The following is a 13,994-nucleotide window of genomic DNA, read 5'->3' as shown; positions in this document are numbered from 1 at the left end:
TTGAGCTGTAGGGAGAGGCTGAACAAGCTGGGTCTGTTTTCCCTGGAATGTCGGAGGCTGAGGGGTGATCTTATAGAGGTTTACAAAAATATGGGGGCATGGATCGGGTAAATAGACAAAGTCTTTTCCCTGGGGTCATGGAGTCCAGAACGAGAGGGCATAGGTTTAGGGTGAGAGGGGAAAGATATAAAAGAGACCTAAGGGACAACTTTTTCACGCAGAGGGTGGTACGTGTATGGAATGAGCTGCCAGAGGAAGTGGTGGAGGCTGATACAATTGCAACACTTAAGAGGTATTTGGATGGGTATATGAATATGAAGGGTTTGGAGGGATATGGGCAGGTGGGGCTAGATTTGATTGGTATATCTGGTCGGTATGGACGGGTTGGACTGAAGGGTCTGTTTCCATGCTGTACATCTCTATGACTCTATGAGGTAATAGTTGTTTATGGTCTGCGGGATGTTACACAGACAATCAGGAGTGAAATCTAGAAGAGATAATAGCAGTCTGACCCACTTGTGGGAAGAAGGCACAGTGTTTCAAGTTCCGTGATAGAATTCTGTAGTTTATTGATTTCTCCTCAGGCTTCAGTATTGGTCACCTGATTTCCTGGTATATCTCACTGATCTAGAATTGGTTGGACTATTTTCAACTGCAGACGTTAAAACATGAATCGCTGCTTTTGGGAGAGTTATCTGTATACTGCAGGGAAATGTTCATCATCTGGTCAGTTGGCCAAAATCCTGTGAAATGGAATTCCATCTGGAGATTGGTGAGATTCAAGAAGAGGTCACTTGTTATGGATCTGTCATCCTTTCTACAGACAGGTCAACATGAAACTACAGACAGATTGGAGCTGTCCCCTCAAGAACACTGAAAGTAGATGGAATTTTGAGCAAATCGGTTACAATCGTCCAGAATTCCATGTGAAACTATCTATTTTACTGGATTCACCTTTGCCAAGTGTGTGTTTTATGGAGTGTTACTAAACAGGAAAAGTTGCTGCTCAGTAGTTAAATAATCTGTCAGCCAGTTAGGATTCCAATAGAGTTAGGGTATTCCAATATTTCTTTCTTTTGTTTGTATTTTATCTATAGTGTGGAGTAAAGTGTGTTTTACTTCAAGCCTGGCAGTTTTAGCACTTACCTTAAGAGAATATTTTTAAAAAGGCCTGTGTCATTTTCTTAATATATTTTCGGGGGGTTTGGTTTGTTTCATAACATCCTCAATGTCTGCCCACAAATGTGCCCCCAGTCCTGAACAATGACATGTACAGAACATAGGGGGAGACACAGACACATTCATCATTATTACCTCGGACAGGAGATATTTAGGAATGATATTCCTTAGACCGGACACTATTGGAGAATGCACATTTCCTGGGAGACTGAGAGGTCACTAACAGAGTGGGAGCTGGAGAGTCAGGAACAGAACAACAGGGACAGTTAGCTCTGTTCACTGACCCTTCACCCCTCAGTGAATCCAGTGCCAGGAATGCCTGCTATTAGTCAGACTGACAGAATGTGATCAGATGCACACACTGTCCTTCCACATCGTCAATATTGCCCAGCTCCCACCCTGTCTCAGCTCATCTGCCCCTCTGCCATCTTCAATATTTTACTCAGGACAGCATTAAGGGCCGTGCTTTGAGCTGAGCTGTCTTACCTTCTGTACTCTGTCTCTAAACGGATCCAGTCCCTCCCCGATCCCTCTCTGGTTTAAGATGCTCCTTGACATCTGCCCCAATGAATGAGGTAGACCGTCACCTGACCCAATATCCCCTTCCGTGGGTCAACATCTCTGGGATTATAAACAAAGTCCTGCAGATCCAGGAGAGCTGAACCCCAACATGGAGATTGTTGGGGAAACTCAACAAGCCCGGCAGGATCTGTGGGGAGAAAGCAGAGGGAAATTTTCAAGTTCAGTGATTCTTCTTCGGATCTGAGGGATTCTGATGCTGATGCTGCCAGACTTGCTGAGCTTCGCCAGCTATTTCTGTTTTTATTTCAGCCCCAATCCAATTGGTGATGATGGCGGTGTTGTTAAGTGTGTTTGAGAATAGCAAGCACCCAGCTGGCAGGGGGTTGGGGTATAGTGGGCAGCATGGCTGCCTTCCAAGCAGTTGGTATGGGTTCGGATCTCAGCCATCGCACGGTGGCACCTTTGAAACGATGTTCAATGGAAAACCCCGAGATGAAGTCAATGAGATCCATCTGTCTGAAGTTTTCCAAAGGTTTTAGGATGGGATATCAGCTGCTGTGACACTTCCAGAGCTGGCAAAACTCTGAGAGATTCTCTAAATGGTGATTTGAACAGTGAGTGACTAATCCAAGAGAGTCAGCATGGGGTTCTCAGTGAAGGATGTACCTTGCTCAGTTTGGGAGAATTTCTTTGAAGGAAAAAGATTAATCGATGGAGAGAGTGTTTGTGATGGGGATAAAATGGATGATAGGAATTGTGCTGCATTTGGGTGTCTGGATAAACTCAGTGAGGAGAGCGTTAGAGCCTCCGATCTAAGCTGGTTCAAACATCCTTCAGGCACAACGTTGACTGGGCTTCACTGAGACAAACCCGAAATGCCGTGTGGCTGCTTTCCGTGCTGTCATCTGTCTCCAAGTCCCTGGCTCTATCTGACAGTGTGTTCAACAAGGGAAACTGACAGGTTACATTGATCATGGTGAAAGGTAAGGACGGACTGGTGATGCCTGGCAAAGGAACCAATTGTCAACGAGGAAACAGGATTTGTGCCACAATCTGTCCAACACTGACATTTACATTCTCCTTTTTATTTATAGTCAGGTTAACTGAGGGAAATAAAATGGGGAATTACCAGGAATTAGAGCGAATTCAATGAAAGGTATGTGGTGAAATTCGCCAGGTTATCATTGCAGTCAGCCCTCACAAATACAATGTGTGTATTATTTTGTTCAGTACTGTAACAGCTGTAGCATTCTATGATTCTTAATTATGATGGATTGTCCCAAATCTCCACTTCCCCTTCAACTGCTGTAACGGGCTGTAATTTCTCTGTTCCTGCAGATACAGTTGGAACTGAAGGAACCTGGGCAATTTCAAAAGGCCACATCATGACAATGTCTCCACCAGGGTGAGGTGATATGATCCGGCCCTGAAGTTCCTATTTGCATTGGTACAGTGCTCCATGATGTATAGTGAACGACCTAGTATAGTGGTAGTGTCCCCAGCTCTGGGCTGCTGGTCCTGGCTTCAAGTTCTGTCTTTTCCATGGGTACATTGTTCCATCTCTGAGCAGATTGATTAAAAACTGTCTCCAGAGAGTTGACAAATTGGAGGAATGCATCCAACAACAATTAACACAGTTTCCAATGATGCTTCTTCCCTCGATGAGGGCATCCCTTACCTGTCACAATCCAATTTCAGTGAGAAACATCTTCTACCAACTGGGAATGATAAAGTTGTCATCATCAGAGCTGCAATACCAATCTCCCAGTGGAGATCACACAGAATATAATGGAAACACTAGAGAATGTAACACCGCAGAGTTTAATACTTGCAGATTGTGTGCAAGAATAAAGGATTGCCACTCTCCACTGAAAATGAATTGGCCAATTGACTTATCCCAGAAAGTTTTTTACATGGTTCTTGCCATCATTGGTGTTCCTGGTAAGTGTCTATAATTATTAACAATTTGTGGATGAGATTTCCCCTGTTTTTCCTTGTTAATTAAGAGATTTGCATACTGATGTAATAGTCAGTGTTTTACCGATTCCCGAGTTGAAACATCATGCAGTTAAATTATATATTTCAAAACTTCTGTTGTTTTGTTATTTTACATGATTACGCTGAGTTAAATGTAATGAACTCCTGAGTCGCACCTTAGACTGGAGGCTACCTTCAGGGAAGGAGTTATTGGAAATGTCAGCAAGTATAGAACTGCAGTGGATCTTGGTCAGTCAGTGCAGTGGATCTCATAAACCCAGTGTTCTCACATTCCTGCGTGTATCTGTATTTGTGCAGTTGTATTGATAGCAGCACATTTCCTCCTTCCTACTTTAGGGAGTACTACAGTAAAAGGGTTCGGAGCTGGTTCATCTCCTTTACACCGTGTGGGTTTCAGATTCTGTTAGCTCTGACTGTTGAATGTTCAGAATCCGCTGTCAGCTTGGGTAACTGTTGAGGAGTACGGATTGATTTTTCCAAATACGGGAGTGATGAAGATTTGAGGAATATTTGTCGTCTTATAGAATCATGTAGCACAGAAACAGCCCCTTTGTCAACTCCTCAACACCGACCAGGAATATAAAATTAACCTAGTTCCATTTGTCAGCATTTGACCCACATTCTTCTAAATCCTTCCTGTTCCTATACCCATGCCTTTTAAATGTTTTAATTTTACCCACCATCACCACTGCCTCTCACAGCTCGTTCCATCCATGTCTCGGTTCAAAGCTGTAATCTGCAGTGGGGCCTGCTGTTTGTGGATGGAGGGTGTCCCTATGAGGACAGACAAGTGCAACTGTCAAGTGTACATTCTCGGATTCCAAAATGCAGGATCTGATTAGAATAAAAAATAAAGACTTAGTATCCTCTAACTTGTTAAACGTTGGATTTTTCATGACATTCTTCATTCCGCTTCCCATGTCCCAGCTGCAAGTAGTTTTTGTTTTGAATGAGTACAGAGCTACACACTGAGGATGACTTTCCTTTCTGACCGTGGCTATCCACTCAACTGTAAAATGTACAACAAACCTGAGAATTCCTTAAACCCACAGGGGTCATGACCCATTCTCACTGAGAGCAGTAAGTCGTTTTCTGTCAAATGACCCTTGACGATTTCCCATAGCTTCCCCCCGAATGTTCAGGGTGCATGTTATTTATTAGATTCCACTTGTCCGCCATTCTGATTGGTATTGCTCCCCCACCCCATAATCCGTCTCTTATCCTGGGTGTTCCTGCTTTACCTCTGATTCTGTAACAATTGGCAGCTGTTGTAATCGCTTATCCTTCTGTTGCTGTCTGCTGGATAAACTGGAGGGTCGATGAAATGGTTGAGAAGGTATTGGGAGTTTTTGGCTTTTAAATGCGAGACATAGAGTTTAGGAGCAGGGACAATATGTTGGCAATGTATAAAATACTGGCTAGGCTACAGCTAGAATGTTGGAGGACTTTGATTGTCTGAAAGAAGGTGGAGACTTTCCAGGAAGACTCCACGGTAGTAAAGTTTTGGGTATGAAGGGAGATTGGATGGACTGGGATTATTTTCCTAGGAGCAGGGGAGATTGATAGGGGGCATTATTTAAGTGTATAATATTATAAGGAGCATAGACAGCACAGAAGGAAATGTTTTCGCCTTTGTGCACAGGTCAATGACCAGGGGCATAGATGCAAAGGGGCAAGGGTTTGAGTTTTCTACTGGAAGTGTTGCGACAATGTGGAACTTACTTTCTGTCAGGGTAGTAGAAGCAGATCCCCGATAGCACAGAACGTTTTAAATGTGCACTTGGAATGCTCGGGTTATGGAATTAACACTGGAAAACTGGACGAGAATTCTGTGGCAGTTGTTTCATGGATGCTATCGGGCAAAGTACATTTTTATTTTCTGTGCATTAAGTCTCTATGTCTCCAAGCCTTCTCCAACTCCCAGCTGGACCATTGGCTTTTCCACAAATACTTCCCCCAGAGCCATTGCCTCCAACAGCCAACCTGGCTGCAATTGTCCGAAATTCTGTTACTTTTCGGGGTATCTTTTTGTTTTTGCAGCATCTCTGCCATTTCAGCAACTTTCCCAGGGATGCAGCATTCCATGTCAGTGTCTTTGAAATTGTAACAACCTCCCCCGCCCCCCCCCCCCAACCCCCAACATTGAGCAAGTCGTCCTCAGGCATTTCACACTGTTCAGCTGTAGACACCATGTAATGGGTCTTACCTCACAAGGTATTCCACTGGCTCTGCTGATAGACAGGGTTACTCTTCCATCATCTCTGCTGCTTACCTTTTTTTATAAACCCTGAGTTGATTTGATATAATTTAATATTATATTCTCACGTTTACCTCTGTACTGTTGGGGAGGAAAACAACTTGTTCTGTTTGCCGTGCAGTGAATGTTCCATGGAAAGACACAAAGGCCATCGGGTGATGGAACAGAGTGAGGGATACAGAGGTACAGCTGCAAGGAAGGTGCATAAGAAGTAAGAGCAACATGAGGTTTAACATTTGAGAGGTCCATTCAGAATTCAAATACCAGTGGGGAAGGAGCTAATCTTTAACATATTGCTCTCTGTGTTTATGGTTTTGTATCTCCTGACTGACGGAAGAGGTTATATGTTGATAACTGAGGAGAATTAGTGTAGCTTTGCTGGGGTTGGCAATGGTATCTTGTTACTGTTACCTCTATCTCCGTGCACCCACAATGTTGATTCAACCAACAGGATCTGCCCCTCATTCCCCATCATATTTACAGATGGTTGGGGTTCGCGCTTGACCAGATTTACAACAATCCCAACTCCCTCATCTTTCATTGTGCTTGTACAGTCAGCATTCACCTCCACCTGGAAATCACATTTTAACAGCATCGATTATCACTTCCTGGGTCATCATCCCTTTGTAATTGAACTGCATCTGGCCTCACATCGATCATAAAATAAACATTTCTCTACTTTCCCAATAATATTTTTCTCTTCCATGACAATTGATTTAAATCTGCCCTGTTTTGATATTTCAGCACTCTGATCATTTGTTTTCCTCCTCATGAATTAATGCTTGAACTCACTGCAGAGAGTGACTTCATTTTTCAGAAGGTAGGCATTGGACTACAGGTGACTCCACAGAAAAGTAATTGAATCTGAATTGCCCCTTGGTACTTAACAATGGGTAATAGATACTGACCTTTCCAGCAATTCCAACATCACATCAATGAAAAGAAAAGAGTGGTCCAAATTTTAGGGCATCCCTATCATGTGGAGTCATCAAATTCTCTGACCATATTATCCAGCTGTGTTGACTGTTCTTCAGGGAATCATTGCTGCATGTGGTGTAAGTTCACCCTTCTAAATGTTACATGTTTAGGTGGCTACCTTTATGACTAGTATCCTGGATTCCAACTGTTGTTCACCATCCGCCTGTTTCTATTCAAGCCAGAAATTTGCAAGTTACAGGTTTACAATTTACATCACAATTTCTTTTGTGATGACTGACTGATCTTTATTGGTGTTGTAGCAACAATACAGATTGGTTGTAAACTTATGCAGAAAAAATGCTCATTAATTTTAAGACAATTTGCCATTATTCTGCTTGCAGTGAATTTCGTGGCTATCATGATCCTCTCCCAGGGAAAGTGTGGCCTTAGTATTGGCACAACTCGCTATCTGGAGGCCATGGCAGCAGCAGATCTACTGGTCATGATCAATGAGGTTATACTGAAGGAAATAAATTTTTATTATTTCCCATTATCTTTCCTGGACATCACTCCTGGGTGCAGTGTTATCAATGTCCTGATCCGTGCATCCATAGACTGTTCTGTCTGGTTCACCGTCACATTCACCTTCGATCGGTTTGTCAGCTTTTGTTGCCACAAACTGAAAACTAAATATTGCACTGGGAAAAACACATCTGCAATTCTCTCAATAACCGGTATTCTGCTTTGTTTAAAAAATGTTCCCTGGTATTTTAGATTTGAGCCCACAAAGATAATCAGGAACATACCATTTTTCTGCAGAAATAAGGAAAGCTACTTCACTGACTCTCACTGGATTGGATTCCGCTTATTTGCTGTGGCTCTAACCCCATTGGGGCCATTCTTTTTCATTGTGTTCCTCAATGTTCTGACAATCGCACGCATTTTATTTAAGTCAAGTCAAGTCCGTAAGGGACTGAGGGGTCAGAGTAAGGAAGGGAAGCAGGTTGACCCCAAGATGAAGAGTAGAATTAAGGCAGTAATTTTACTCTTCACCATATCCGGAAATTTCATCCTCCTCTGGCTGCTATATGTTTTATATATCCTTGGTGTCCCAGATCATTTAATTGATTATGACATCTTTGAAGGAGTTGGGTACATGCTGCGCAATGTAAGCTGCTGTACAAACACCCTTATTTATATGGCAGCTCTGCCCAAGTTCAGAGCTCAGTTCAATAGAGCGGTGAAATATCCAGTTTCCAGAGTTGTTGAACTAATCACTGCATACATCTGACAAAAGCTCAAAATCCCGTGGGTGATGGGCAAGAAATGGCCATGGAGGACCAAAGGGAACCCTTCTAGAGATGCAAATCTGTCAGAGAGATCAGAGAAGATAGAATATTTAGCAAACATCAAGAGAACTGAAAGAAGATGAAGATAAGGACACAGGTTTCCCATTCAGGGAGCAGAGGTAATATTTCTGTACTGGAAGAGGGTCACTGGACCCGAAACATTCACTCTGATTTCTCTCCCACAGATACTGCCAGCCCCGCAGAGTCTTTGCAACAATTCCTGTTTTGTTTTGTTTAACATTTTGGGGACCAGTGTGAATGAGCTGGAGACACTGCACAGACCAAAGGTCAGTGGAGCAAGAGAAAGAGCCATGATTTGTCCATGATAACCATGTGGGAAGTAGCAGGAGAAGGGTCTCTGCTTCCTCTTGTATCAGAGGAAGTGATCCAGGGTGTCAACTCCAACTCTGATGCTTCGGTTTTCATCTCTTTCCATCCAAGAAAATAAACAACGTTTCTGTTTTACAAAATGAAAATCCATGTAGATGCTGGACTGTTTCTTCTGCTTCAATAAAACCATCCCAATTATTCATGTCATTCGGATTCTCCCACCAGGAGCTGGTGCTGGGGGTATTCTGTTCTCCAGCTGCCTAGTGAGAGTGCTCGGGTGATTGGGAGGTGGGGTAGATGGGGTGGGGGCGGAGTGGGATAATCTAGACAGATTATATCCATAAACATGATGATTGCAATCATTAAGTATCTCAGTCCAAGGAGCCTGTCTAAAGGATTGCGAGAAAAGCTGGAGACAGTTACAGGAACTGAGTCTGCATTCAGCATAGGGGACAATGACACCACTTGACAGCAGATCACATACTCCACACCTTCCTGGGAATTGTCTCAGAAAGTTCCCAATCTCAGTTTTAAATTTCAGCTTTTGGATAACTTCGAAACAGGTCTCAGCATCAAGTGTGTTTGTTTGTGTTTAATTACTGCATCAATCCACATGCTGTTTCTATACCCTGATCTTACACCATTACTGGAAATTTCAGACTCAGACTTGAGATGTTAACCATGGTTTTATTGTCAGTCGGCTTCATGTCGCTGAAGTGTCTGCTATCCATGAGGTAACTCCATGTGGTTCCATCTGAACTGCGCTGTCTCCAGCAACATCTGCGTTTCACATTGGTCTTGCCTTCAAATCTGTATTTTAAAGTTATCTTGCTATCAGATATGTCAATGATATCACCCAACCTGAAGCATCCATGAGTGTGCACGGCCTCTATCTCTGTAAGTACCTCCAATCCGGAAACATTCCCTGTTTCAGGAATCCTTCCCAATACGCAGCATTGGTCTGTACAGCCACCTAGTGACTCACTCAGAGTGGAAGAGAGTCATCCTCAATGTGAGAGACCCCAGTGATGCTGTGTGTAGAATGTGTTTCAGAGCGATTGTGTGACTGAGGATCCAAAGGGATATTAATATCTTCAATGAAAGGGAAAGTCTGGCCAAGAGAGTTTTATAGCAGACTACCTCCCTATCCTTATCCGGTCTGCTGGAAATAACTGACAATGTATCATGTGTCCTCCTCCTCATTGACTCCACTATTAGTTACATTTCTGATCCGATAAATCCCTCTGGATAATGATATTACATAACTTCTCACTATTTTCAACCGAATCATTCTGTTTGTTATTTCTGTTCCTCCTACAAACGTGAACCACATGTTGTCATTGTACCATCCTCCACCACTTCCTCTGACAGCTCATTAACTTCACTCGGCAAGTCCTGAGGATGACAGGACTGTCCCATGAGAGGTTGGTTTATCTGGGCATGTATTCAGGACAATGAGAGGGGGATCTGATGGAAATGTATCCAATTATAACGGTTGGACAGACTAGGTACAGGGGGTGGGCTGTATCCCCTGGGCAGGTATTGTCAGAACAAGCATCCCAGTCTCAGGACATGGGCTCACGCATTTCTAATAGAGAGGAAGGGAATTATCTTCACACAGAGTGATCAACCTGAGGGATTCTCTCCCACAGAAGGCTGGGGAGCACAGGTTACTGAGTACATTCAGGAAAGACATTGATAATGTTTTTTTACTGGTTAATGACATCACGGGGTTTGGAGTGAAGTTGGGAATGTAGCGGTGAGATAGAGAGTCAGACATGGTCACAGTGAATGGGAGAGCAGGCTGGAAGGGCTGAATGGCCTCTTCCTGCTCCTGGTTTCTGTGTTTCTGTCAGTTTAATGTCCTCCTGAAAATCTCCCCCTGAAAAGTATCAGTGATTACATTGGGGAAGCACATCAGTAGCTGTTTTCGTTCAGACATTACTGCATCTTGAAAATATGATTTTTCTTTGCAGAGACGATGAACAGTCAGTGTGAGGATCAAAGTGGGCCCCAGGATTCCTGATGCTGTCTCAGTGAAACAGTCTCAGGAAGGCTTCCTTACTGTCGATGGCCAATCGCCTGCAATAAAGACCGACACTTCATGGACCTTCCCGGTTGTTCACGGTCCCTGGGTGGGAATGTTCTGTGTGATTTAAGGACAAAATCAATGTTGCAGAAATACACTGAATATCCTCATTTAAACGGAGGAATGGGCAGTTATAAAGCACTTTCTGTTTTATATCTTAAGGGTATCCCAAAATGTTTTACAGGTAATCGAACTGTTTTGGAATTTTTCCAGCATTGTAGGGAATGGAGGGAATCTTAGAAACAGGGAGACTTTCAGACACTAATACAGAGCCAGAGCCACAGATGCAGGATGAGATTGTCAATGATCTGGATGAAGGGACTGGGGGCAGTCTGGCGAAGTTTGCTGATGATACAAAGTTAGGTGGACAGGCAGGTAGTACTGAGGAGGTGGGAGGCTACAGAAAGATTTAGACAGTTTAGGAGAGTAGTCCAGGAAATGGCTAATGAAATTCAATGTGAACAAATGCGAAGTCCTGCACTTTGGAAAACAGAATACAGGCATGGACTATTTTTTAAACGGTCAGTGAAGTCCTAAAGCCAAAGTACAAAGGGATCTGGGAATGCTAGTCCAGGATTCTCTAAAGTTTGACTTGTAGGTTGAATCTGTGGTTAAGAAAGCAAATGTAATGTCATTTATCTCAAGAGGGTTGGAATTTAAAAGCAGTGATGTGCTTCTGAGACTTTATGAAGATTGGGTTAGGCCCCATTTATAATACTGTGTCCAGGTTTGGGCCCCATACCTCAGGGAGGACATACTGGTACTGGAGCATGTCCAGCGGAGATTCACACGGATGATCCCTGGAATGGTAGGCCCAACATACGATGAATGGTTGAGGATCCTGGGATTGTATCCGTTCGAGTTTAGAACGTTGAGTGGTGAGCGAACAGAAACTTACAAGATAATGCATGGCTTAGAAAGGGTGGATGCTGGGAAGTTGTTCCTGTTTGGCGGGGAGATTAGGACCTGTGGGCACAGCTTTAAAATTAGAGGGAGTCAATTTGGAATGGAAATGATAAGACATGGAAATGATCTCGCAGGGAATTAAGGGCTACAGGGAGAGTGTGGGTAAGTGAAATTGAAACGCCCATCAGCCATGATTAAATTTGGAATGGACTCAATGGGCCGAATGGCCTTACTTCCACTCCGATGTCTTATCATCTTATTGTCCTATGGGCCCTATCCTGGGAGGGTTTCATGGGGGCGATGTAAAGGGAGTTTTGCTCCTCATCTAACTCCATACTGTACCTGTCCTGGGATTGGTTGATGGGGACAGTGTAGTGGAAGCTTTACTCTGTACCTAATCCCATGCGGACTCTTTTTCTGCGAGAGTTTGATGGGGACAGTATTGGGTGGTTTAAACAAAACCTAACCTCATGCTGAACACTGCCTGAGTTTCCAAAGGGTTCCAGTCTATTGTTAGGTTACTAGACAATGAGACTCCAGAAGCAAATAAAATATTTTCTCCCTATCTAACCCAACAGTTCCTGTCATAAATCTCAAACTGAAATCATTTTAGATCTTTCTAAATCCCAGTGACACCATTCTGGGCTTGTGTCATTTCCCTGGCCATTGAACCCGTGCTGTCCAGCTATAGTTCTGTGAAGCTACGCTGCACTCACTTACACACGGACTCCCAAGGCCCCACTCGTTCTTGCCATTCCCTGTTTATAAAGTCACTGTCAGTGCTGTGCTAACAGGAAATGGCTGCTTTGAACAAAACTAAAATGGCTAACTGACTGACACTTCTGAAAACATTTGTCCCGCTTTGCAGATTAAAACACACCTTACACTTTGTACATTATCATCTCTCGGCCTCCTGCAGATGAAATAAAGCGAGCTGTGAACCGATGTATTTTGGATGTTAGAGGAGGGACAATCTAAACTGAATGGTACAATGTTAATCTGGGTGCAGGGACAAAGAAGGCTTCAGTTTGAGTCTGGGATTCAGTCAGCACAAGAGAGGGGCAGATGAACAAAAAGCGTTTTCCAGCAGCCATACATTCCTGCAATGTGGAAATGTTAACTTCCAAATTAAACTGCAAAAGCAGGATATGGAGAACTATGTTACAAAGTTTCAATTGATTATCAAGTGGATTCGAGAATCTGTTAAAGGTCAGTGCCCTGAGATAATTAAAAATGTCAGCAGTCTGTCTGACTGTTAGAAATGAAAATTCACTTCTAAATAATCGCTCTGGACAAATTCAAGAGAACAAAGATTTTATTAACAAATTCTGCAGAATCGGACGCCTTCCCAAAGAAAAGCGTACCCAAGCATTACAGCGATCTTTCTTATATAGCAATTTAGAGCCTCCCCTATGGCCCCTAGAGGTCACGAGGGTCATTGCTTTACAATGATCTCATTTCTTACAGAGAAAGCATATGATCATGTCCTCATTGTCTCGAACTCCAGCTGCATAACCCACTTCCCAGTCTAATGATATTTTCAGCCCTTGAACTTAGCAACCGTCTCGCACCTTGTACTTTTATCTGGTTCTTTTTGCACCATATTAGCAGAAGTATTGTCTCGCTCAAGGTTTCGTTATTTTTCAAAGCTGACCCCTTGCCCCCAGCTAGCTTGTTTTTCTTACTAACTGCTTACATTGCAATACTGATCGTTAGAAGATCAATCTTTACGTAAATTAGCCCAAACGTTAACATTTCCTGAAAATAAAACAGCCAGTATATATAAAATAAAGTAGCAAGACATACCACATATTTAGTTTGGTTGTATATTAAATGTCTAGGGTACCATGCACATCTTAATAGCTTCTTGTTGCATAATAAAGCAAATCTAAATCTCACACTGACTTTCCAAACTTTAACCAATAAAAACGATAGGAATACACAAAAGGTAACATGACAGGTCTGCTACTAAATTATAGGTGTGTGGCCTTGTTCAGAATCTGTCAGACTTTTGGCGTGGAATCAGGTGCATTGTATCCAGAAAACAGGCATTTACCAAGTGTCACACTGACGCACTTTGTGTATTTGAATCTTCATTGACTGCCAGGACCATTCGGTAACATGTCTCCCTCTGTGCTGTAAGGAACAAACATACACAAGGAAAAGGAGCAGGGGTCAGGAATTCGGCCCCTCGAGTCTGCTCCGATATTTAATACAGTCATGGCTGAACCCATCTATGAAGTGCTTTGAAAGGTTAGGAATGGCACACATTAACTCCAGCCTCCCAGAATGCCTTGGTCCACTATAATTCACCTCCCATCGAAATATATCCATGCAGACACCATCTTCCTCCCCTTCACTCATCCCTGGAACGTCTGGATAACAAGGACACCTACGTCAGACTCCGAGATATTGACTTTAGCTCTGCCTTGATCACCATAATGCC

The sequence above is a fragment of the Hemiscyllium ocellatum genome, chromosome 42 (assembly GCF_020745735.1).
Source record: "Hemiscyllium ocellatum isolate sHemOce1 chromosome 42, sHemOce1.pat.X.cur, whole genome shotgun sequence".
Taxonomy (NCBI): domain Eukaryota; kingdom Metazoa; phylum Chordata; class Chondrichthyes; order Orectolobiformes; family Hemiscylliidae; genus Hemiscyllium; species Hemiscyllium ocellatum.
The sequence above is the reverse complement of the archived record's forward strand: the minus strand, read 5'-3'. Positions refer to the sequence as shown.